Source organism: Aythya fuligula, chromosome 5, assembly GCF_009819795.1.
Source record: "Aythya fuligula isolate bAytFul2 chromosome 5, bAytFul2.pri, whole genome shotgun sequence".
In the NCBI taxonomy this organism is placed as follows: Eukaryota; Metazoa; Chordata; class Aves; order Anseriformes; family Anatidae; genus Aythya; species Aythya fuligula.
Window position 1 is genome coordinate 61,532,289 of NC_045563.1, and position 23,132 is coordinate 61,555,420.

The window sequence follows — 23,132 nt, forward strand, 5'->3', positions numbered from 1 at the left end:
ATATATATATATATTAAGTTATACTTAATATTTATTAAGTTAAGTAAAATCATTTCTAGAAAGAGATATGATTTTTTTTCCATCGTTAAAATAGAGCTTGCTTGTTTGTTTTTAAAAAACAATTTCCTAAAGGTAATTAATTCATCTACATTTTTACAAAGAAAGCAAGCTCCTCTCTTCTCTCCAGTAGTACTGTATGAAAGTACACAATCTGTAGCACAGAAAGAGCATCCTCACATCTTTGGCCTTAGTTTGGACAAGGAATTTTGCTGTAATTGTTGTCTCCAATGCAATAACCAGCATTTCTTTCTGTCCTACTTCACAGAACCTGATCCTTATCCTGTTCAGTTCAGTATGAAAATTAAGATGGTGGTAAGATTTCCACCCATCATTATGGAGTAATACAGATAATCCCAGAAGCACCAGAAATTTAAAGGATCAATTTCAAAGAGGAATGACGTGTACATCCTCCCTATTTTGCATTTCTCTTATTTTTGTTTAAAAAATAAATGTAGCAACGGCACGTTCACAAGTACAACTGAATAGCCCTGCTTTGCCAATTTTGCACTTTATTATGAGCAAGCAACCTTAATACACTGGCAAAGAGACTGATAGTAGTCTGGACTATTTAAAGAATATCCCCTCATTGCTTTCACACCCATACAAAACAATCACCATAACGTTCAAACCAAAACAAAGACTCTATTTTTGTCACATCGCCACCACTCAGTGCCAGCAAGGCACTTACCGGCACTACAATTTACTGTGAGGCCTGTTCGTAGGCCTCAGATGGCATTTTTCACTGTCAACCTTCCTGCAAGGTGCATTGGGTCCCACAGATTATTATTAACAGTCTCAAATTGTACCAGGGTAGGTTTAGATTGAATACCAGGAAGAATTTCTTCACTGAGACGGTGGTCAAGAATTGGAACAGGCTGCCTGCCAAGGGAAGTGGTGAAGTCCCCATCCCTGGAGGTGTTTAAGAGACGTGTGGAGGTGGCACCAAGGGACACTGTTTAGTGACAGGATTCAGTAGGTCAGGTTGATGGTTGGACTTGGTGGTCTTGAAAGTATTTTCCAACCTAGATGATTCTATGATGCTATTCTATGATTACGACAATAATTGTGCAAATCCTTACTTTTGCTAGAGTTGAACAGATCCAATGTGAGATGGGTTTTTGGATTAAATAAGCAGAGATTTTCCCTGTGTACAGCTATTCCAAACATCTCAATAGAACATTGCACACTTCTTAGGAGGAAGGGGGAACTTGGGGACATTTTAGAGGCAGGGACAGAAAGGGAAAGCAGATTTGCAGGCTTAGTGGGAGGAAACAGATTTATATACCAAGAGTACCAACCCCAAAGTACTTATTGGGGAATTTACAGGATCTGCTGTTTGACTGAAAACAGTGCAAGCTTTCACCTCTACTGGCTGTATAAATCCCAACAAACACTTGGGAACAGGTTTTCTACTTTCATAGCAATTATGAGCCAAACTTTTTTAATTTATTTTTTAAAGAATCCATTTATGTCTTTTTTTTTTTTTTTGAGGAAGGAAAAAACAAGCATATACATCTATACCTAGTTGAGCAGAACAAACACTTAAAAGTTAACTCCATCTTCCAAAGCACAGAAAAACATGAATTAACACACATTCACATACCCAGATCTTTGCTATGAAGCTTCAGTTGCAGCTTGCAAGTGCAAATGTAGATTCACACACAAAGCAAAACCACACATCAACAGTTTAACTTTCAAAGTTAAACAGATTCAAGGCATGCACAATTCTCTCCAAAATCTACATTTCAGACATAGTTTTACTTCTACATTTGCAGACAACAACAGCAAAAAAAAGAAAAACTTAATGGACATTTTAACAAGAAATGTATTTAAGATTTATTCCAGTTTCAGAAAAATGATTCTTTGGATTAAGTAAACAGTGATTTCTTTGCCAAATCAGCAGATGTTGACTGTCCAGATAGAGTTTATTTTATTTTATTTTGTGTCAACTAATTCTTCAGCAGTCTTAGCTCTTTGTGCAGGTGGTACTGATGCAACAGTGCAATTTGTAGCATCACATCCAGCGAGTGCTCTGAGTGCCTACTGACATCTTGTTTCCAATGAACAAAGCAGTGGGAAGGAAATGCAGTCAAAGTTTCTAAACAACTTAATCCTCAACACATGGAGAAGAGAAAAGCACTTCTCCAGCCAGGAAAGCTTTCTCACAACTGATCGTAAAAAGCCTAGTTTGAATGATGAGAATAAGGTAGTATTCTGTCAAGAAAGTTACAAACATTTTAAATAAGATACAGACAGATTGGGGTTGCTGATGTTTTACATCTGCTCCTCTGAGGTATATTGGTCGTGTCCAAAATAGGGCCGTAAACCCAGATCTAGATCACAGAGTGCTAAAGATGATAGCTTAAAAATATATATATTTCATATATGGAGACTATAAGACATTAAATCCTTATATCTAGGACAAACTTCTGCAATGGACTCACTATAGGTAAATATGTGCCATATGATGCTTTGGCTTCCTGCCCTAGCACAGACTGTCACAGAAGGCACCAAGTAAATATAAAGTTAAAGAGGAGTTTAAGTTTGTAAATCATAATTGGTTGAAATGATAACAAGCATTCAGTTTTTGTATTCTTGGAACACAGAGAATAAACTGTCTTCAATGTCTCATACAGGTGCCTTGCACCAACAGGAGGGAACACTGCATTTTCCTCAATAGTACCTATGTTAACATCCATGGGAAATGACAAAGATTGAATTTTATCAAAGATGAAAGTTTAAACTGTCTTCTGAATTTCAAGTTACTTATTTGCAAACATAACAGCAAATATAATACCAGGCCTACCAACTAGCTTTCACATGATGTGGTCTAACCATAAGAGAATCTACTAGGTTTCCCCTAGGTTAACTTGCAAGTAATATAAACTAAAAGATAGTTATTGCTTACATATTTTACAGGCTGGTTAACTGTTTTTTGTTTTCTGTATGTTTGTGGATTCTTAAATATTCATGCTTATCTAAATAAATTCAGTTCTAGATTTCTTGAAAAATTAACTATTAATTTTTCTGTTGTTACATAGAGTTTTGGCTCATTACCATGGCTGTACTTCTCTCACTTGAGCATTGGGTTAAATGGACGATTACTCTGGGCACTACAGGGCTGTTTTCTTGACAAGCCATGGACTTGAGCTGTTGTTGAAAAAGTCACCTATTCAAAGCTGTGCAGCTTAGGGGCCACAGAGTACTTTGTGTAGGGTATAGTTCAGTCATGGCCAGATTTGGTGTTTGCTTGTTTTTAAATTACTCACTAACTCTGGATTTTTATTTATTTATTTTCATTTTAAGTTTGGAAAAAAAATAAAAAAATAAAAACACTACTAAGTATCAGATTCACCAATCAACACGAGTCAGAGGCTTGGAAAGATATCCATCGTATACAGCCAAGAAAAAATCCAACACAAAGCCTGGAAAATTTTTTTACTCTGAGGGTTGTGAGACCCTGAAACAGGTTGGCTAGAGAAGCTGTGGATGCCCCATCCCTTGAGGTGTTCAAGGCCAGGCTGGATGGGGCTGGTGGCAGCCTGGCCTGGTGGGAGGTGTCCCTGCCTGTGGCAGGGGGATGGAACTGGGTGGGCTTTAAGGTCCCTTCCAACCCAAACCATTTTGTGGTTCTGCAAATATCAAAGCAACAAAAAACAAAGCATTTCTTGGTCACTATGGTAAATTTCTGTGCTGAGCAGGCCTGAATGCAGAAAGATTCTGTGCTTTAGGTTTTTAAGGTCTTTTCTGACCCACTGAGAGACAGTCACATAGAAGAGAGACATATCCCATCATAGACACATGGTTTCAAAGCTCAAACTGATGGACAGTTTACTGGAGATTTAACTAGATTTAAAAATAAGTATCTTGAATCAATATTGTAGAGATTTCTGTTACTGCAAATACCTATCTTAGCGCATAAACTATGAAGCTAATAAAAAGGGACTTCAGCCCTAAGTCCCCAGCCCGTGCAGACTACAAGACAAGGACAAACTAAACGCCCAGAAGAACAAAGAAAAGAGCTGCCTGCCCCGCTGCTGCAGCCAGCAAGATGAAAGACTGATCCCCAGCATAAAGCTAGAGCAGCCTCCTGTGAGTGCACTAAGCGGCTTGCCTACCCTGGGCCTCTGCAAGCAAAGGCTCCTACAGTACAGCGGTGACTCAGGTTTGAAGATTTCACAGGGGATTTTGCGTGGGGAGGAGAAAAAGAAGTACTGCTGCAGAGACACCCCCAAGCCACAGCAAACAAGAAGCATCAGCTGACCCAAGAGCCAAGCACCAAGTGCCTGCAAGAACATCCCCAAGAGGCCTTACTGTGCGAGAGGGCTGGCATCACAGCCTCCCTGCAAAGCCAGAGGGCAGAGGGTGATGGAGCACACAGCCCTTGCAGACACATTTGGTATCTTTTCTAACTCCACATATGGGGTTGGTTTCAGCTTAAAAAAAAAAAAAAAAAAAAAAAAAAGTCACATCAACAGAAGCATCTGTACTTACACATCCTCCAGCTTCACAGGAAAAAGACGTACCCTTCCTCCCATACGCCAAAGCCAACACCTTTCCATAAGCTGTTCAATTCAAACCCCAAGTACCAACTTCTGCATAAAAGGCACAAAAAAGGGCACTTTCCTCTAAACCCACTTTCAAATACGTTCCAGGCAGATTAGCGTAAAACTAACCCACCTGTACAAGGTGGTAGAGAAACACAGGTTGTGCTCATAAGCACAAACAGCAGTGGAAGGGGAGCAATAAATAAACACAACAGAAACTATAGCAGAGAAAAGCTATCCTGCTTGCAATCAAGTCAGTGGCAAAACTCCCAAGAAGCAGTACTATATCCTGTGTCAACACCAAAGAGCTCAGTGCAATGATCTGACATTCCCCATGCTTTTCTGTACAGCTTCCTAAAAAAAGAGAAATTTCCAACATGTTCCTTATATAGACTATCCCATATCTTAACAGAAATGCAAGAAAATTCATTGCGACCAGGCCCTGTGCTGTAACTCCCATCATATTTCAGTACAACAATAAATAAAAAAGAGAAAAGCCTTACATAACAGTCTTCATTCAAGACACTGAAATCTGCAGCGTCAAATCCATTTTATGCACTTTCAGTCACATAAAAGTAAAACCCTTTCCCCCAGAAGGAAACTGAAGATGGTAGAAAAAGGCAATGTTTTCCACTGGCCCATTTAACAAATGAAACATTTACTTTCTGTTTGGTGTAAAGTGACAGCCAGCTTATTAGAGCTGACACTGATCCTCCCGAGAGGATTTCAGTAAGCAAGTCACACAGGTGAAGGTCAAAGCAGCAAAGGAATTAAATGAAGAGAGGAAGGAAGCGGCTTCCTCTTAAGGACAGAAATTAGCTAACAAAAAAGCTGTTACTTACAGGGCCCTGGTTGGAAATACAGCAGCTGCAAAATGCTCTTTTCTCTTGAAATGCCTCCAAGCCAATTTCTGAATTTATTTTTTTTAGACCTGTCTCTTTTCCAGCCACCAGCACTCACCTGCAAGAAGGACACCGTGAGTGGATGGTTTGGTGCCGTGTGTCTGCCTGACTTACACAGCATCAAAGGCAACACCTATAATATTTGTGCTTAGGCATCATGCATCGCTGTTTACATATATGAGAAGGATAATTAACATTTCTTTAAGTAAATAATAAGACAAATGTAGCCTTGCTCTCAGAGAGTTTTAACTCCCCCACAAGGCATGCACGGCTGGCTGGAGAGAGCTGAACGTGTGCTCTGGCTGTACTTGGCAGACCTTCGCTGCCCCAGAGGAATTAAAAGTTTAGCCAAGAGACGATTAGTTTTCACTCAGGTTTACTTAGCACTCCTGTGTTTGTCTCCCCAGGCTAGGCCATGGCCCCCTGCCCTGCAGTAAACGCTGGAGAGGGTGGGGAAGGAGGTGTGCATCCCCATGAACTTAGATGCAGAGTTGGAGACAGAGGGCGTAGGCCCGGTGTTTGGCTCTGCAAAGAAATGGGGATTTGAACCCTGGCAGCACAGGAGGTCCTGCCTTGGGCAAGGTGCAGTGTTTTGGTGTGGTGAACCCCAGTGGGGAGATGGAGACAGTCCGATCTTTGTTCCCTTTAATGTTTGCTCTTTGGCTATAACAAAATGTTCTAAATTTGGTAAATTAACAAAGAGTGACACAGGGCAGGTATATTACATGTGTCACAACTGCCCCAGCAAAATAAGAATCAGAAATCCAGCTTTCAAACCATTCCTAGCAGATTTGAGGTGATCTGCCAGACTATCACTTTTTTGTTTGGCAACATCGCTTTATTATGCTAATAAGATCAATACTGGATTGCCTGGGTGTCTAAGGTACACTCAGAAATATGCACATCAGAAAGATGAGATCTGAGAAACTTGGCATAGTTGTGAAGTTTTGCAGAGTCCCAGATCTTTTCATCTTTTCTATTCCAGTTTCAATCCTGACACTCTGGATAATATCCTAAGCTTGACCACATCTCCATCAAAGATCCTGAGGAACAGGTATATGTGATCAAACTTGAATTGGCTCTAAATTTCTATGAAATACTGGAGAGGAAAGCTGCTTGCATACTATTCACACGTAACACAGAGGACCTATTCAAATAAACAGGCTGAGATAGAAATGAACTAATAACTAGCTCTAGCTCTAATCCCTTTTAAAGGTCACAAGCTGACTAAAGTGTTTTCAATATAGTTTCAGGTATTAGCCTACCCCAAATCTGCAGATCTCCTTGTCCCTATGCCTGGGACCCTGCGTGAGGTGCTTTCCCCTCCCTGCAGGAGATCAGGCCTTCCCAGGCCTTTCTTTTTTTTTTTTTTTTTGGCTCTCACTTCTGCAGTGTGGGCATCTTTCACCAGACCACCTGCATCCTGCTCCCTCTACCCCATGGACCCTGATGGAAAAGTTAATGGCTAATTGCTACTTGGGTGGGAAGGAGGAAGGGAGAAGAAAAGAAACATTCTTAAGGGATGAAGACAGCAGTATCTAAGCCCAACTGAGGTTTTTCCTTTCGTTGTTTTTCCTTTGTACCTATCAGAAGTTCACTCAGTTGGGTGCTCTGTGCATCTGGCCCAAAGCAATCTAGCATTCACTAGATGACCTACGTAGTTCAAAGAGACTCATCCAGCAATCAGGAAGACAGCACAGGTCTTCCTGTGTTCAAAAGAAACATGCTGAGTTTCTTTTTAGATAGCACCACCACCTATGACACTGTTAGGGACCCTTGTGTAGGGCTACAGAAGACCCCCTACAGCACAGAGTATTTCCATATGGACCGGTGCCACCCATTTTATAGGCCATTAAGACCAGATTGCCATGTGGGGAGATGACTGGAGAATGAAGAATGCAGTTAATTGGGCCAGGTACACAGGAGGAGAAAGAAAGTTGGCACGTGGTTGCTCCCACTACTCTAGCTGATTGTACTGGTAGTAAACCTTGCACTCCTAGACCACATTTGCTTTCTGGGCCCAAGAAAAATACATGCTTTTTTCTGTGTTCATTCAGTCAGTACGAAGACTGGTACGCAACGCATGGGGAAGAAAGAAAAAAAAAAAAATCTTTCTGTGGCTGCACCATCCTGTATGTGCCTCTCCAGCAACTTTATTCAGGCCTGTGGTATTTCCTCTTTCATCACTGTAACTTTCTGCCAGAAATGACACGTGAAGTATTTGGAATTCAAAAGCCTAAACAAAAAGGTGAAAAGTGAAAAAACACAATAGCACACAATGGAGTGATGGCTGTAAAGAGAACAAGAGCAATGTCTGTGGCCTGTGACCTTTGGAAAAAGAAAAAAAATTTATGTTGGCCAAAAGGTGACTGACAATAAATATTAATAATAAAAGTTCTTCATTAGATATTGCATGTCTTAACTCCATTTCCTTCAATGCTTTATTACACAGTTTACCTTGTATGACACCACTGGAGAATCAAAGCCACCCCAAAGACTCTAAGAGTGTGTAAAAGGAAAAAAGAAAAACTTTTGATTTCATCTTTACTGAAGAGGAGGAAACAAACTTCTGAGGATAGTAAAGTGTTCAAAATGTGTGATCAGTTTTTCAGCCTTCCAAGTATCCTCCCTATATACAGTCACAGAGACCTACCAAATTCATAAAATACTTCATTTTTGTCGCCTCCTAGAGGTGCAGCATAATTTCAAGCTCCAACACAGTGTGCAGGATTTTTGGTCAGATTTTCAACAACAAAATTAAAACTAAACTGTCAAAGGACTAAAGTAATGCAACATAAAACTGCAAAGATTTTTTTGAGTGAATCTTATACTTCTGTGTCAGCCAATTCCAGTGATACCCATAATACATATTCACCCATATGCATACATCTTCAGATTATAAAACCTCAGATACGGCTGTTGCTAGCCAGTGTATTTATATTCTGAAAATTAAAATAAGTTTTATCTTATTCTAGCATCTATCAGCCTTGACTTTAAACCACATGCTTCACTTAGTTAAATAGCTGAGGGAAATAAAAAGCAGGAAATACAAAATATTTTCATGAAAATGGCCCTATTTTAGGAGGAACCTGGTACAACTGTCTTTACAGTGCCAGCATACTTCCATACCCCATCTGCCGGTAAACCACTTTAAACAAGAAGCACAGATATAACTTTACAGCTTTTTTCAGTCTGTCTCTATAAATTGCCACATGTGCAACTGAGAAAAAGTATCTACCTCAGTAATAGCTTTCCCTTTCCAAGAGGAAATATTTGCATCAGTATAAGCAAGTTTTAGAAATACAGAACTAAGTGCGGAAGGGTTGAGCTATGGTCACTTTCCACTGACTTTAGAGATAGGACTGCTTAGCTAAGATGAAGATAGGGTTCAAAATAAAGTAGTGGGATAGAAATTTATGCAAAGATACTGAAACACAAGTCCTGAACAGCAGAAGGAAGCATTCTGAAAAAGTATGTTATCACTACACATTCACCTCCTTGTTCACATTCAAAGCATACAAAAATTCCCTTTCAAAATGCATTGACAGAAAAAGTTGCTCAGCTGCCTAAACACCACATTTACACACTCCCTGCTCTTGCAGAGTGTCAGTGTGGATCTAATCTCACAGACAAATCAGAAGACTATGGACAAATACTATCACCCAACAATAATTACCATTTGTTCTCATTTTCCTTCTGTATACACCGACAAATATGTTTTCTCTGCTTTTTCAGCTGAAGCAGCCAATTACCTGCTGTGCTTTGTAAGCTCCCATCCACACTCCCCAGGAAATGGATAATGTGCTGTGCTGCACTGTGGGGAGAGCACACTCAGATGCAAAATAATTCTGAACTAACTCTAGTAAAGTCTCTCCGCTGCATTCGCAGGCTGAGCTATGTGTTAACCATATTTATTCACCACTGAAAGACTATATTTTACAGTCATAACCCTGGCAAATACTGTGCATTTAAATAATTCTACTCAGCCACACAAAGGGGTTTATTCTTCTAGCACAGCTGTACACAAAAGAATAGAGTGCCATTTGAAATCAAAACTCCTGAAGTTACTACTTACCAGCTTGTGATTATATATTCAGTAAACCCGATGAGCTGAAAAGATTTTGTTGCAGAAGACAAAAGTTACAAAAAAGTAGGCAAAGTTAACAAAAAATGAAGGGAAACTAGCATAAATCCTCTCTTCATTCATCTACTTAAATATTCCTGAAGACTAAAAGGACCTTAAAGAAAGTGCTCTCAGCAAAGACTACATCCTCTTGTCAGTCAAACCCTGCATAGTTTCAGCTAGGCATCCGTCCAAAAAGACATGGAATTATTCTATTTTTGTCTCCCACTGCAAGTGGAAACATTTTTACAGATCTGTGGTAAGGATTTCAATTTTTGTAGTGGTCAGCTAGTAGAGGAATGTAATTAAAGACCCTGTTAAAAGTACAACTATCCACAAAAGAGGAACTGGATAAATTTGAAGGTAAATAACAGTTACATTACATTACAGTCCGATACAGAAGTACAATAAAAACTTCCAGTGAGGTTAAAAGTCCAGATGTGGTTTACTGGAAGAGAGTTGTAAAAAACTTTGTTTTAAATAGAATTGCTGTCAGAAATAATGGGACAACAACACATTTTCAAAAACTGTAAGTGTATCGTTTTTAATTAAATAATTTTATTATTAAATATTAATGATTCTATGTAGAAAGCTAAACATTTGTTTTACCACCCATGTTATGCCTGGTATGTTACTGTTTTTATTCAACACAGGTGTTTCCTTAAAAGTACTTCCCTTTTTGCCTACTGATGACTTATAAAACAAACCTTATAAACCGCTGGTTTCTAAAGTATGGAAAGACCTTGGAAATATGTCTCCATTCTTCTGTTGCATTTGATTTTTTCTTTCTGTTATATCAGTAAGAAAGTATGTTTGTTTCCTGTGTACATTTAATCTGAAAGCTGACACCAGAACTCAGCGTAAAACTTTACTGACCCCTTGAGATCTTTAAATATGAGACTTCTCACAGGAGAAGCAGCTGTATCCAGTTTGATTCCCCAGGACGTTTGTCCTGGCTGCCTTCTCCTCTCTGAACTTCAGCTTCCCCATCCCCACCCCTTTCACCTTTGCTTGTTTTTCTGTTCCCCCACCACCACCAAAAAAAAAAAAAAAAAAAAAAACCTCTTTGATGTCCTCAGTTGCAGCCCTTCTCTATTATACACTCATAACACTCTTCAGTCCTCTTCATAGCTCTATATCCCTGTCTCCTGCTCCTGCTTACCAAGTCAGTGTTCTGTCCCTCTTGTCAGCCTTAGGGCTCCTCCAGCCACTGCTGCCTGCTGGGCTACCTTCAGTGCTGCTTTGTAGAAAGCTCTTTCTGAGTTAATCCATAAAGTAAGCTGGCCCTAGCTGCTATCATTCTTCAGGTCAAAGTCTTCATCCACTGGATGACATCAGTCAACTGTAACAGTAAATCAGACTTGTGAGGAACAAAGAGTGCCTTTTTAACAGAGAAGAAGCACTCCCTGTCCCCGTTTCTTGGTTCTCCTTACTTACATGTTGCTTTTTTGCTCTGATATTTTAAATTTTCTTACAGTGTGAATGTTCTTGTGACAAAATATCTCTCACAACATTTTGAAGTAGTCCCTCATACAACAGGGTTTTTTTACTCTGCTGGGCATTACTGCAAAACAAGCAAGAAAGAAGCTATTTCTTGAAGATCTTGCCTTCAAATCACAGCTCTTGCGAGATGTAGCTGCAACTAAATGAAGAGATTCATTTTAATTTTAGGGATGGAATAATGAGACAAAGAAACTTTGTGTAGACTGGTGCACGATGTAATCCTACACGTATCACCAGGTATTATGGTGCACGATGTAATCCTACATGTATCACCAGAAAAGATAACTGGCTATTAAACCTTCAGTGGGGCATGGAGAGGTTGGACACTGACAGGCCTGTCTCTTTGAAGTGCCTCAGGCACATTACGGTGCAGGTTTCCCTAACCAGGTACATGGCATGCTATCATTCCATGCTTTAATTCTCACAGAATTAAATTCACTGAGAGTGGACCAAACTAATTCCACTCAAGTGAATTTCCAGGCCTTCTCTCTGTAGTGGACAATGCAAAAGAGGCAACAGGCACTGGTGAAGATTGTTGTTAAACTCCACTTCCAGGACCTAATATTGAATGTAACTCCCAATGTTTCTGATATCCAAAATTTAAGGAGAATAGTCAAGGTTTTGCACATACATACTAATTAATGTCTAATTAGTATCACATTTCATGCTGGCTGACTATCAGCCACTATTACAACAGTATGACATTGACTTTTAAAACAGAGATGCTTTATGGTACATATTGCTTAACTGTCTTGTTCTAAAATTGCCTGGTCTCCAAAATCCATCCATTTTAAGCAGTTCCTGAGCAGCAAAAAGCTCTGGATTAAGATTACTGTTCCATTATTGGTTGGAGTATTAATTTCCTTCCTGTGATACCAGGCTGCTTATCACTTTTGACAACACATTTAATTGCCGTTGCAACCCCCACAGCTTTTTCATAGGTGCTGTCAAGATTATTTTAATTAAAATAATATCTATACAGAGGTTAATGAAACCTGGGGAAAAACTGCATCAGGAGCATGCTATCTGCCATTCCCTGTTAGCGGGTTCATAAGAATCCTAATTTCCACAGCCCCCACAGCCAGCAAAGACCAAGTAGGATGGGGAAAATGCCCCTGGCCGGCTTCCATGGAATGACAGCTCCAGCTCAGTCACTTTGCCCTGCAGGTCCAGAGCCCTTGCCACAGAGCAGCCACCAGCCAGAGTCCTTGGTATTCAGACCACTCTCATTACTCACCTGGAAATACTAATGATACTCGTGGTATAAAAAATGTCCCTCATTATGTCAAACGCTTCTTTGATATCACCATAGACATAACATGGGATCACCTGCACTTTATGAAAGGTAAGAAGATTTAGTACCAAAAAGCACATTCCTTCTTATTCATTTTAAACCCAACTAAATGATACCACATGTGGGAATCCAGTGCTTCCAACAGCAAATGCACTCAGACAGACACACCCACTACCATTTCTTTAAAAGCAGACTAGTCTCCGCTTTAAATAAATCCTGCATATAATTAGACAAATCAATATCTATTGAACAACATTTTTCTTTTTTCAGTCACAAACCCTCACTTAGTACTAAACCATATCTCTGCAAACTGTTAATCTAGGAAATTACAGGCTTTCTGTCAAGCCAGCTCAGTTTGTTTCTGTGTATGGTTACAGACCTCAAACTTTGCAGTCTGTTTCAGTGAAGTTTCTTGCAGTAACACTTTCAGAGTCTATAGCTCACTCATTACTATTCATTAATTCTTCCTCCATTTTGAATGTTATTTAGTCGTTGCTGATGTATCTTTTCCTTATGAGTCAGTGACAACAGGCACATCAGTCACCTTTCCTCCAACTAGATTGGACTGTTCGAGGACTAATGCAAAGCAATGCAGTGCCAGTTTGCTGTAACTTCAGGCTCCTCTTGTAGCTCGGCTGCTTGGTTTTTCTGTGCTCTCACTTTCTGTTCCACAATCAAATCTCCAGTACCAGCAGCTTTTAAAATAAATAAATAAATAAATAAATAAATAAATAAATAAATAAATAAAAAAAAAAAAAAAAAATGGTCACCTCCCAAAGACCCACCTCTGTTCCATGAATGCACACCCACTCCCACTGAAGCGAAATTACAAACTGCAAATTGTACAGGCAGCAGAACTAAGAAAGCTCATTTTCCTGTAGATAAGGACGTCTCACCACACTGGATCCTGATTCTGTTAAAACTTGTAGGAACTTAGCATCTATGAAATACAGTGATTTTGCAGTCTTTCCTAGTTAGATAGCTTGTTGGATGTGTCTTACTCCTAACTGTGGAGTAAGCATCCTAGTAACAGGCTATAGAGTATGGTTGACAAAAATTCACACTCCATTCTGGAGAGCAGAGCTCTGAATGTCATGGCATAAAACAATACAGCTGACTGAAACTTCCTACAGGCGCACAGTGTTACATACTGCCCCAAAGTTCAAAACATGCAGTTGGTAAACAAACTATGTATTAGCACCAAAAAAATAACTGGGAAACCAACTGCAAGAAATCCCCTATGAGGTCAATATTTCTGCTCTTCAGTAAGAGGAGACAGAAAACTGAGGGGCTACTGCAAATAAGGAAAAATTAGTAGTCACAGCCAGTATCAGAGATATTTTCATGGACAATTTCACCAGCTGACTGGTTCACACTGCATCTGAACACATCGTATTCCCCCATCCTGCCTGCAAGTATGAGAGTTGTTCTATCTTCTACGTGTTTGCAATTTTACTAGTGGGAACTTTTTTTGATGTAAAGTTGCCAAACATAAATCAGCCTTGAATAGGAATAATTAAAGCAAGTTAGAAGATTAAAACCATGGAAACAAACTGAAATATACACAAACTCTTCTGTAGCTGTGATTTTCTGTGGGGCAGGAAGGGGATTCTAGTTCTCTCTCTCGTGCTCTCCATCTGAGCTTTTCCTAGTAAAGGCACAGCATTGTAACTCTCTGTCAGACACAAATTTGCTCAAGCCTTTTCTATGACTGTGATGATGCCTCAAAGCCTTTTCTATTAGCCTTTCCCATTATAAACCTCCTTTAGCTCATAACAGCTCAGATGCTTTCTCCTCTAAGGATAAAGGAGCTCTTCACTCCTCACACACTGCAGTAATTCTGATTACTGGGAGGATATTTGAAATGTAATATTGTGAGGAGAGGTGTAATTATGTCTGTATTTGAATGGAACTATTCTAAGAGGCTTTCAAAAGGCAGAATTTCATGGCTGCTAGGGGCCCTTGGGGTCAAGCAGTTCATTAGGAAATAATCAGGACCTGAAAATGGTCTGGTTGTTTTTTGGATGCCTGGCAAATTCCACCACCTTCTCAGGAATTTAGTATTAATTGTTCTCATTGTGAGCACTCAGACTGGTCAGTATGCACTGGCATGTGCACTGGCGCTCCTTTGCACTCCTAATGGTACCATCAACATGCTTTCCTTCCTGTCTGCCGGACGTGGCTGCATCCCACAACTGCATTCTCACAGCAAAAATTTTCCTTTCTGTTGCACTTAAGAGTTCCTTTTTTTCTTTCTCTCATTTCATCCAGTGCTTACCTTAAGTCCGCAAATTAAATAGCATCCCAAATTCTGCTCAAAGCAGGGCACATTTCTTGCTTCATTCTGCTTATAGTCAGAACTGGCCTCCCAAAAAACAGAAAGGAGTAAGAAGCAGGATAATCTTCCCCCTTTTAATTTAAGGTTTGGATTTTAGTTCTTTCTGATTTGTTTTTTCCTATTTTACTTTTGATACATTCTCATTATATATATATATATATATTCCCAGTCCTCGTTTAGCCTTGCTCTTTTTTGTTCCTGCAGCAATGGGACTATCGGTAGTGCCTAAGATAAAGCACAGAGGGGAGTCCCTGCAGGACTGCAGCTTTAGTTTGCTCATCTTCTGACAAGAAAACAGAAAGAAAACCTCATTTCTACTTTTCTGCCTTCTGTATGTACTTATTCCAACAACTTAGTAACATCAAGTTTATTGTACAAGCAATGGAGAAAATCCCTGCTGTTAGAGGAAACCCAGCTCTTCACTTCTTTCCTAAGGCAGCATCACCTACCAACAACACTGAGGACAAGGCCAGGTTTCTTCATGCTATTCCCACCTGTTCAAGCATTGTGGCCCAAAACAGGGACTTTAAAGAGCGTTTTGTCATGACAGCCCAAATTCAGATTTTCTGAAGAATCTTCCCATTTTGTCATCTGTTTATGGTTGCAGTGTTCAGACTGGCTCCTTCTTCCTAGTGAGACCTCCTGGGTGGAGAGCTTGTTTGGAAATCTGGCCTGAGAAGTGTTCAATCTGAACAGTTTTTCATTCTGAAAACATTTCTCTCTGGAAATACCACCTGCCTGGCTTAAGCAGAGTATAACCTTCTCAACATATGTCTCAAAGAAAGGAAAAGATCTCAATTTGGGCTTAAAACATCAAGGTCCCTTCAGAGCTCAGAGCTCAGGCTGCAGGCAGTGGCTGTCAAGCCCAGGCTAAGGAGTGCTAGTAATTTCAAGAGATGTTCTGGGGAGATTTCTATGAGCTTTAGTCTCAGTCTCCCAAGAACACACAACAGTGCCCCCAAAGCAGAGTGGAGAAATGCTGCAGAAATCACATAACCTCTGCCGAGGTCAGAGTTAATGCCGCAGTTGAATATCATGCATCTCGGGAACCATATCCAGTCACACAAGAATGCCAGAGTCGCTGGAGTCCTTCCAAAAAAAATGGGTAGTCTCCATGCTCAAATGTCCTCCACCACAAGACAAAATTAAGGCTTTGCCATCCAAAAGAAAATAAGCTAAATGGCTGGGCTGCTCTTGTGCAGAAACATCTGGCCTGGATAGGGAATACACACAGAAAACAGCCAGCAAGTGTCAAAAGTTCAGAGAAGCAGTAACTAATCATCCTATTTCAGCCCTATAGATAAAAATAACACAGAAAATCAAGTAAAAAATGGCAACCCTGTTGTACAGGAGAAGTCATGAGTATGTAACTTCTTAGAATAAAAGGTTTGCCATTGCTATCCCTCAGCAAAGCTTCCTAGAAATTATGATGTCTTAGAAGTCAAGCTCAGAGTATAAAGTACCAAACCTAGGTCCTGTAGATATCTCCAGTCAGGAAGGAGGAAGTCTGTGGCAGCAGAAGACATAAATACATATCATTACAAGGAACCAACATTATACCTTTTCTATGCCTCTGCCTAGCAACACTGTCTCACGAAAAGGAGCTAGCAAAGGTGGCGTATGGATCTGCTGCAGAAAGTGCAAAGATGACAGTCTTCTGCCGCATTAAGTTAATAATACAGTATTAAGTTAAAACCTACGTTTTTAGGACTAACCACCTACCAGACTTCTAGAAATGACTATCAGGAGGAAAAATGCATTTAAGTGAAGAGTCGCCTCCTCCGATAGCTGTATACTTAGTATCCAGTTGCAAACCAAATAACCTTTTAGCTTCTTACGCCAAAGTATCAGATTATTTTGCTAAATTTTACTCTAAGGTTACCAGGCGTCCTAATAAGTTTTACTTCCCATTTTAAGAATGGGGAAAACATTGGAATAAATTATAATTTATATTTTTAAAAGATTTAGAAGATTAAAAAATCAAATATTCCTTGGCATCTGATGGTGAAGTGACATCTGTACCTTGTTCTTGAGGAATTTCAAGTAGTACAGCACTCAGGAGTAACCACCACCAGAAGGAAACAAGGCATCTAAAATGGAATTTCAGATTAGTTAAATTAATCTGGATGCTACTGTATACTAGCATTTTATATTAATACAGTGTGAGGCTGGAATACTCCAGCTTTTCCCTGACTCATTATTGCACAATTAAAAATGCTGCTCTGACTTAACGCTCTTCTATTCTCTGCCATATTGAGTACACAGTAGAGGTGGCACTCAATGAACAATATTTTATAACTCCTCAGCCCTTCCTGTACTGTGTATTTCTCAAACCCTGTACTCTCTCTCACTATTTTGCTCTTGAATTTTCTTACAACATTCTTCACCACCACATTCAAGTCCAGTACAAATCTGAAATGAGAGCACACCACTGATCATTAAAAAAACACTTAACAGCATTAGGAGTATGATACCTTGAGATACCTACCATTGTGATGAGGTCGTACAGTTTCTTGACCCCCAAAGGCAAGCTGGGAAAATGCTTTAGGGGTTAAAAGTATGTATTGGTATACACTGGTTCTTGGAGTCAGCTCAGTGTTGATGTATGTTCCTCTTTACCTATGACATTTATTCGGAGGCATCATCAAGTTTAAGCCAGCAAGCCTGAAGGTGTGCTTCTCATTAAAGATGTGTAGAAGTCCATTGATTTTCGGCAAACTACTTGAATGTGCTTTTAATTTGATGTCCATGGCACCAGAGCATGAACTAAACTGGTCCTGGAATAGACTGACTATTTCTAGATGAGTAATGGACAGCTACCAAACACAGCTGTTTCAGTTCATTTATACAAGTTATTTGTTTTTGCAGATGCCTACCTGGGAAAACATGTCAGGTGTACTGCACAGGCAGGGCTGTCCCTTGTACTGCTCCTGCCTTCAGAGGTGTTCACTGTAATAATTCTCTCTGCATCATTCAGGACTCAATGAATAATTCAACAGAGTTTCATTACTCCACCTGTCCTGTTTTGTTTACTGCAATATCTTTCCATGGTTCAGCGTCTCTCTGTCTTCAAGCATAAAACCTGTGGAAAATGCAGCAGTTCACAATGGCTGAGGGGAATCCTTCTCTTTGATGCTGGAGTCCTATGAACTGACAGCATTTTAAACCCAACATAAAATAATAAATACGTACATCTCATCTCCTTTGCAAATCTTGGAAAGCTCAGTTCTCTTGCTGGATTACTTTGAACTAAAAACAAAACACCCCAAAATTTGGGGAGGTATTCCAAAGAGCAATTCAAGCTGCTCTCTTCCTCTTACACATTTAGGGTAAGCCCTATGAGCTTTATTCTCAAAATGTAAACAGAATAAGGCTTGGTCCATGCTGCACAGTCTGCCAGTACGTCCCTCACACAGGTGTTATACCAGTAGACCTGCAGATGGTAACAAAAACAACATTAGGATTTTCACTAGCATGGAAACACCGTGGAGATGAAGAAAAGTTAGCAAATATTTCGACCAGACCAGACAGACAAGTAAAAATCTGAAGTCTATGGTTATTCAGCTCAATAAAAATGCTCTTATGACGAGGAATTTACCTTTCACCTTCTTCATTAAAACAATTATTAGTAGTTCTCTATTTTAATGATTAATGACAGGAGCTCCTGCAGAACATACACTTATTACTAAACTGTTCTGGATTAAAAATCGGACACATATATTAACAGCTTCATTTAGACCAATATCTCAACAAATAATTGATTTTTATTTAGAATATCTGCAAAACTAATAAAAATACAAAAAAGTATTTCTGTTTTTCAGTTAATTCTCTTCAGAAAAAGAACAAAGCCACTTTGAACTTCAGCAGCAAACATTGTTTTACATGAAAATAACAGAAAGTTGCTCTAAATTGCTCACTTGGTGATTGTTATACCCGGAGACTTTCTATGTCTCCTATGCCCTCTAGCTTCTAGAAGATGAATTTACCAACCGCTCCCTTTCTCGAGATTATTTAGTTTTAATTTCTATTCAGCTATTAAAAACTTACTGAAAAATTACTAAAACAGAAAGTGAAAAGCCTTCCCATCTCTTCTTCCCAGATATAACTTTTATCTGAGACTGAAAAGAAGACATGAAAATATTAGTGTAGATTTTCCTCTGCGTTAAAGGCACCTCACACTTCTCTGGCAGCGTAAATGGGCCTTAGAGGCATGCATTAGCTTTACATCAATTGCATCATGTAAAACATAGCTTCTGCGGCCGTTGCAGGGAACACAAACAATAAAACTCTTGGAGAAGGGGAATGCTGGTGAGAGAAAGGTCTCAGGGCCCCTGAGGCTACCTGGGCTGTTCTTTTTGTGAGTGGGCCACGTCAGCTACCTGTGCTACCGAGAAACAGGGCACAATGCTAATGCTTTTCACTATCAGTGCTGCAGGTAGCGGTGCTGTTTTTATAAGGTGGTATCCCATTGTCTTTCAGGAAGTCACTGGAATAACTGGACAGTTTTCATTTAAACTTTGTAATTCCAGCATTTGGAACTCTGATCTGTTTGCTTTCCATTTGATTCTCTGCTTCCATCCCATTAAGAACACAGATCAATATGCATTTTATAGCTACTTTAACACTTAGTAACCTAATTATACACTACACTTAGTAACTCTAATTATAGAATGATAAAGAAATATTTTCTAGCCTTAAAATAAAGGATCTGTGAAATCTGAGTGAAAGCATTGCTAAGAAAATGTGCGCTCACTCAAAATTGTCAGAGGCAACCCTGTCTTCCTGTGCCTCTCTTAGAGGGCTGAGAATTTACTAAAAAGCACTTCTGAGCTGCTGGGACATTTCCATAGATACAATTTGCATTTCCACATGAAAGTCACTACACTGGCATTGTCATCCTTCCCCATGATGTGCTCACTTCAGGATTAATTAATTATAGCAAGCTATTCCTACCCACTAATAATAATAACCATGATGCTAGTTCAGTATAAAAACATGGTTATATCATGAGCTAAAAATGGAATTACAAACTATCTATGTAACTATTTTAGGAACATACTAATCAAAATAATTGGCTTCCTCCATGACAGGAGACAGTGAAGGCCTATAACAGCCTTTCAAGCATGTCAGCAGAATAATGAGCAAATTAAAGTGGCTCATATAGTTCATTTAGACTTACAAAGTGTTTGCAAAGCTATGAAGAAGCTATGGAGAATCCAAACAGCCGTAGGATCAATGTTCTCTTATGGAGCAGAAGTAGCCTGAGATTGCAAACAAGAAGCAAAAGATCTGGTTTTCTAAGCCACCAGAACAGGCTGCTTATGATCATGATTTATGACCACAGCACAGCTATAGTGGAGGGCAGTTAATTGTGCAGCAAATAGAGTTCAGTGGGACTGACTGGGATGGAGATGATCAGGACCAGGGGCTGTTTCCATCAGCCCCGGGAGAGGAGGAGGCACCCTCTGGCATGCCTTGCACTCTGGGCCACAGCTGCTGCAGGGAGGACAGAGAGGCAGCTAAGCAGAATGGAGCTACATTCTTAACTCCACATCAGGAAATACAAGGTAATACACTGAAAACACTAATCTGACTGTCCTCTCCACCTTCCCATGCTCTGTGGCTACTTAGGAAAATGCCTGGGGTGTCTGGTAGGCAGCTCAGCAAACACCACTGCTTACTGCAGCCAACACTTTGCAATTACATTAATTATTTCATGTTTAAAGCCTTCATTGCTTCCTCTCATTTGCTTCATCCCTTGGCAACGCTCTGTAGTATAGCTGCTGGCTTCTCAAGCACTTATGGTTGCAATCTTGGGAGCAGGTACTCAAGACAACCTTGGGAGTGGTTACTCAAGATTGTTGTACTGATGGCTCTACCGTACTTGATCATCACCTCCAGAAAATCGCACTTGCCATGTGATCTCAGAGAAGACCAAATAGATGAATGCAATGCCAAATCACCTCATATGCTAATGTGACAAGATACTATTAGAAAAAGCCATTTAAAAGAAGAACTGTGACACAACAACAGAAGTAAATAGAAAAGCCAAACTAACAGGAGTGTGATCTTCTTTTGCAGACAACCAATACATGTGTAATGAAGTACTGAGTAGGATCTCAGAGTATTTTTTCACATGTTATGGAGGGAAAAAAAAACTGCCCAGAGGTACACACTCAGATTTGTAAAGGTAAGTTTTGCTTTTCTGGAGGTGAATAAGTTATCTAGAATCACAGCACAGCCCCAGACAAAGGAGCAACTGGTGCAAAGCACAAATTGTGATAAAGCCAAGAAATGAAAGAATAATATTTTTTATTACTCTAAGGATGTATTTGAAAGCTCCTAGAGAATCTATTGTGAACTTTGGCATAATTAAGAAATTGAAATTATTAGTTTCTGAAAAAGGGCACTCCATGGGCATTTTCTGCAAAAGAGGAGAACTTGATAAGGAACATCCAAAGTAAAGGACAATTCTGTGCAGAATGGGGGGAGGACGAGGTGCCTTTTAAAACACTAAAGAGGCAGAAAACGTATGTACCACGTAGACCCCCATTTGGCAGCAAAGGCAGGGCTCACCCAATTGTCAGAAGGAGTGAGCACAATGAGCTTGGACTAAAGTTGACGGTGCTCAGCACGGGTGAAAAGAAACTTGAAATGCCAGATTAATCTATAACAGGTATTCTGAGATAGCTCTGAAATAGTTCAATCTAGAAAAATGCACATGCCCAAATTCTCCAGCACAGTTTAAACTATTCACCTTGGAGAGAAGTTCAATCTGCTAATTATACATGACAATGTTGGATTAGCTATCCGATACCAAAATTTACTGCTACCTACTAAAAGTTGCTTTTGGCAGTGTTCTGTGTCAAAAGCAATAGCATTAGCTCTTCTGCTTTCTCACACTGCAGATGATGGAAGCTTTCAGGAAGATGAATTAAATTCTACTAACAGAAGAAAAAAGGGGTCTAAACATTTGGAGAGAGCCACAGTGAAATTCCACTCGGGTTATTTCAAAGTGATGCTATATCAGTACATGCAAAGATGTCCTGGTGCATGATCCTGAACCAAAAACTCAGTGGATCCAGGAGCACATGCCCCTTGGCAAGGAGAGCATGGCTGAATTGCTCCTGCCTCTGTTTTGGCAACTGCAAAGATCCACAGGGACACATATTGGTGTTAGCACCTCTGTTATCGCTCGTGTCTCACGCATCCATCACCTGGTCCCTGCAGAAGCTTGCTCACACGTGCCTGACACCCTGTGAGGTGCCATGGCCCAGCACAGTGGCCCTGTGGACCCATGACACCATGGAGAGTCCATAGCTCCCTCCGGTGTTATCCCCTTTCCCCCACCTTCCACCAGGAGGTGAGCAGAGTAGTTTGCCTCATGGCACCAGCCCAAGTGACCACCTCTGCTCACCAGCCCCATGTCCAGCTGGAAGCTGCACCTGCCAGCAAGACAAAAGCAGGAGCAAGTGAGTGAATAAATACTTCAGATAAGAGGGCTCCCTGTATGCCCTCACTTTTATTCACTGGCCACAAGATGGTGCTTTTTTACCTCCCATCAGTTTAGAGCAAAGAACTGGGCAAAAGTCATAATCTCCCTTGGGCCCACATGATACTTGTGTCTACATTTGTACTAGAAGACAAAACCGCTATAAAATCTGCAAAATAAAAGCCCCAAAACTCTATAGCGACAGGAAGACCATCTACAAGAAATTATCTTCAGATATTTCTTTTTCAGAAATGTCTTCCCCCTTTGCCTTTACTTGCAAAGTACACTTCCCAAAGAATTTGCTTGCACATAGCTAAAGAACCTACCAATTTGTCAAAGAAAAGACACACTGAAAAAAATCCAAGAACATCTGAACCAAATCCTAGCCATGAAGTTACTGCCTCATAAACAAGAACATACACACTTGAGCGTGACTAATTTGTGTTGTTTGGCTGACTGAACACTAAGCAAGTTACATTTGATGCCACTTGTACATACTGCACCAACATTATATTTTCTACCAGCTCTCACTGTGCCTAGAATGGCAATGTAATTAAAATGGAAAGGCAAGTACAACAGAAAGCACACTTTCCCTTACTAAATGCTATTTGGAAAATAGTTTTTCTATTTGGGTAAAAGTTTGTGTTTGTTTATTTGTTTAAAACAACAACAACAACAAAAACTGACAAGTTTGGGTAATACTATCAAGAACAGCACTTCTAAAAAACTGGAAGAAAATTCTTCCAGTTGTTAACAGAGTTAATCAAAGCAAATGACAAGCTTCCAATGATTCTGCAATTCCTTCTAACACACTCATTACCGTAAAATAAATAAATAAATAAATAAATAAATATTAAAAATAGTTTTTACACC

General features: G+C 39.8%; 1 protein-coding gene across 1 annotated transcript in view; it reads right to left on the minus strand.

Annotated features, from left to right (window-relative positions):
* INSC (INSC spindle orientation adaptor protein) overlaps window positions 1-9,322 on the minus strand; it is a 134,138-nt gene extending 124,816 nt beyond the window's left edge. The window contains exon 1 of the mRNA XM_032188763.1: window positions 9,262-9,322. The gene's annotated coding sequence lies outside the window, so the exon portion shown is untranslated. The remainder of the gene's footprint in view (window positions 1-9,261) is intronic.
* Window positions 9,323-23,132: the final 13,810 nt, after the last annotated feature.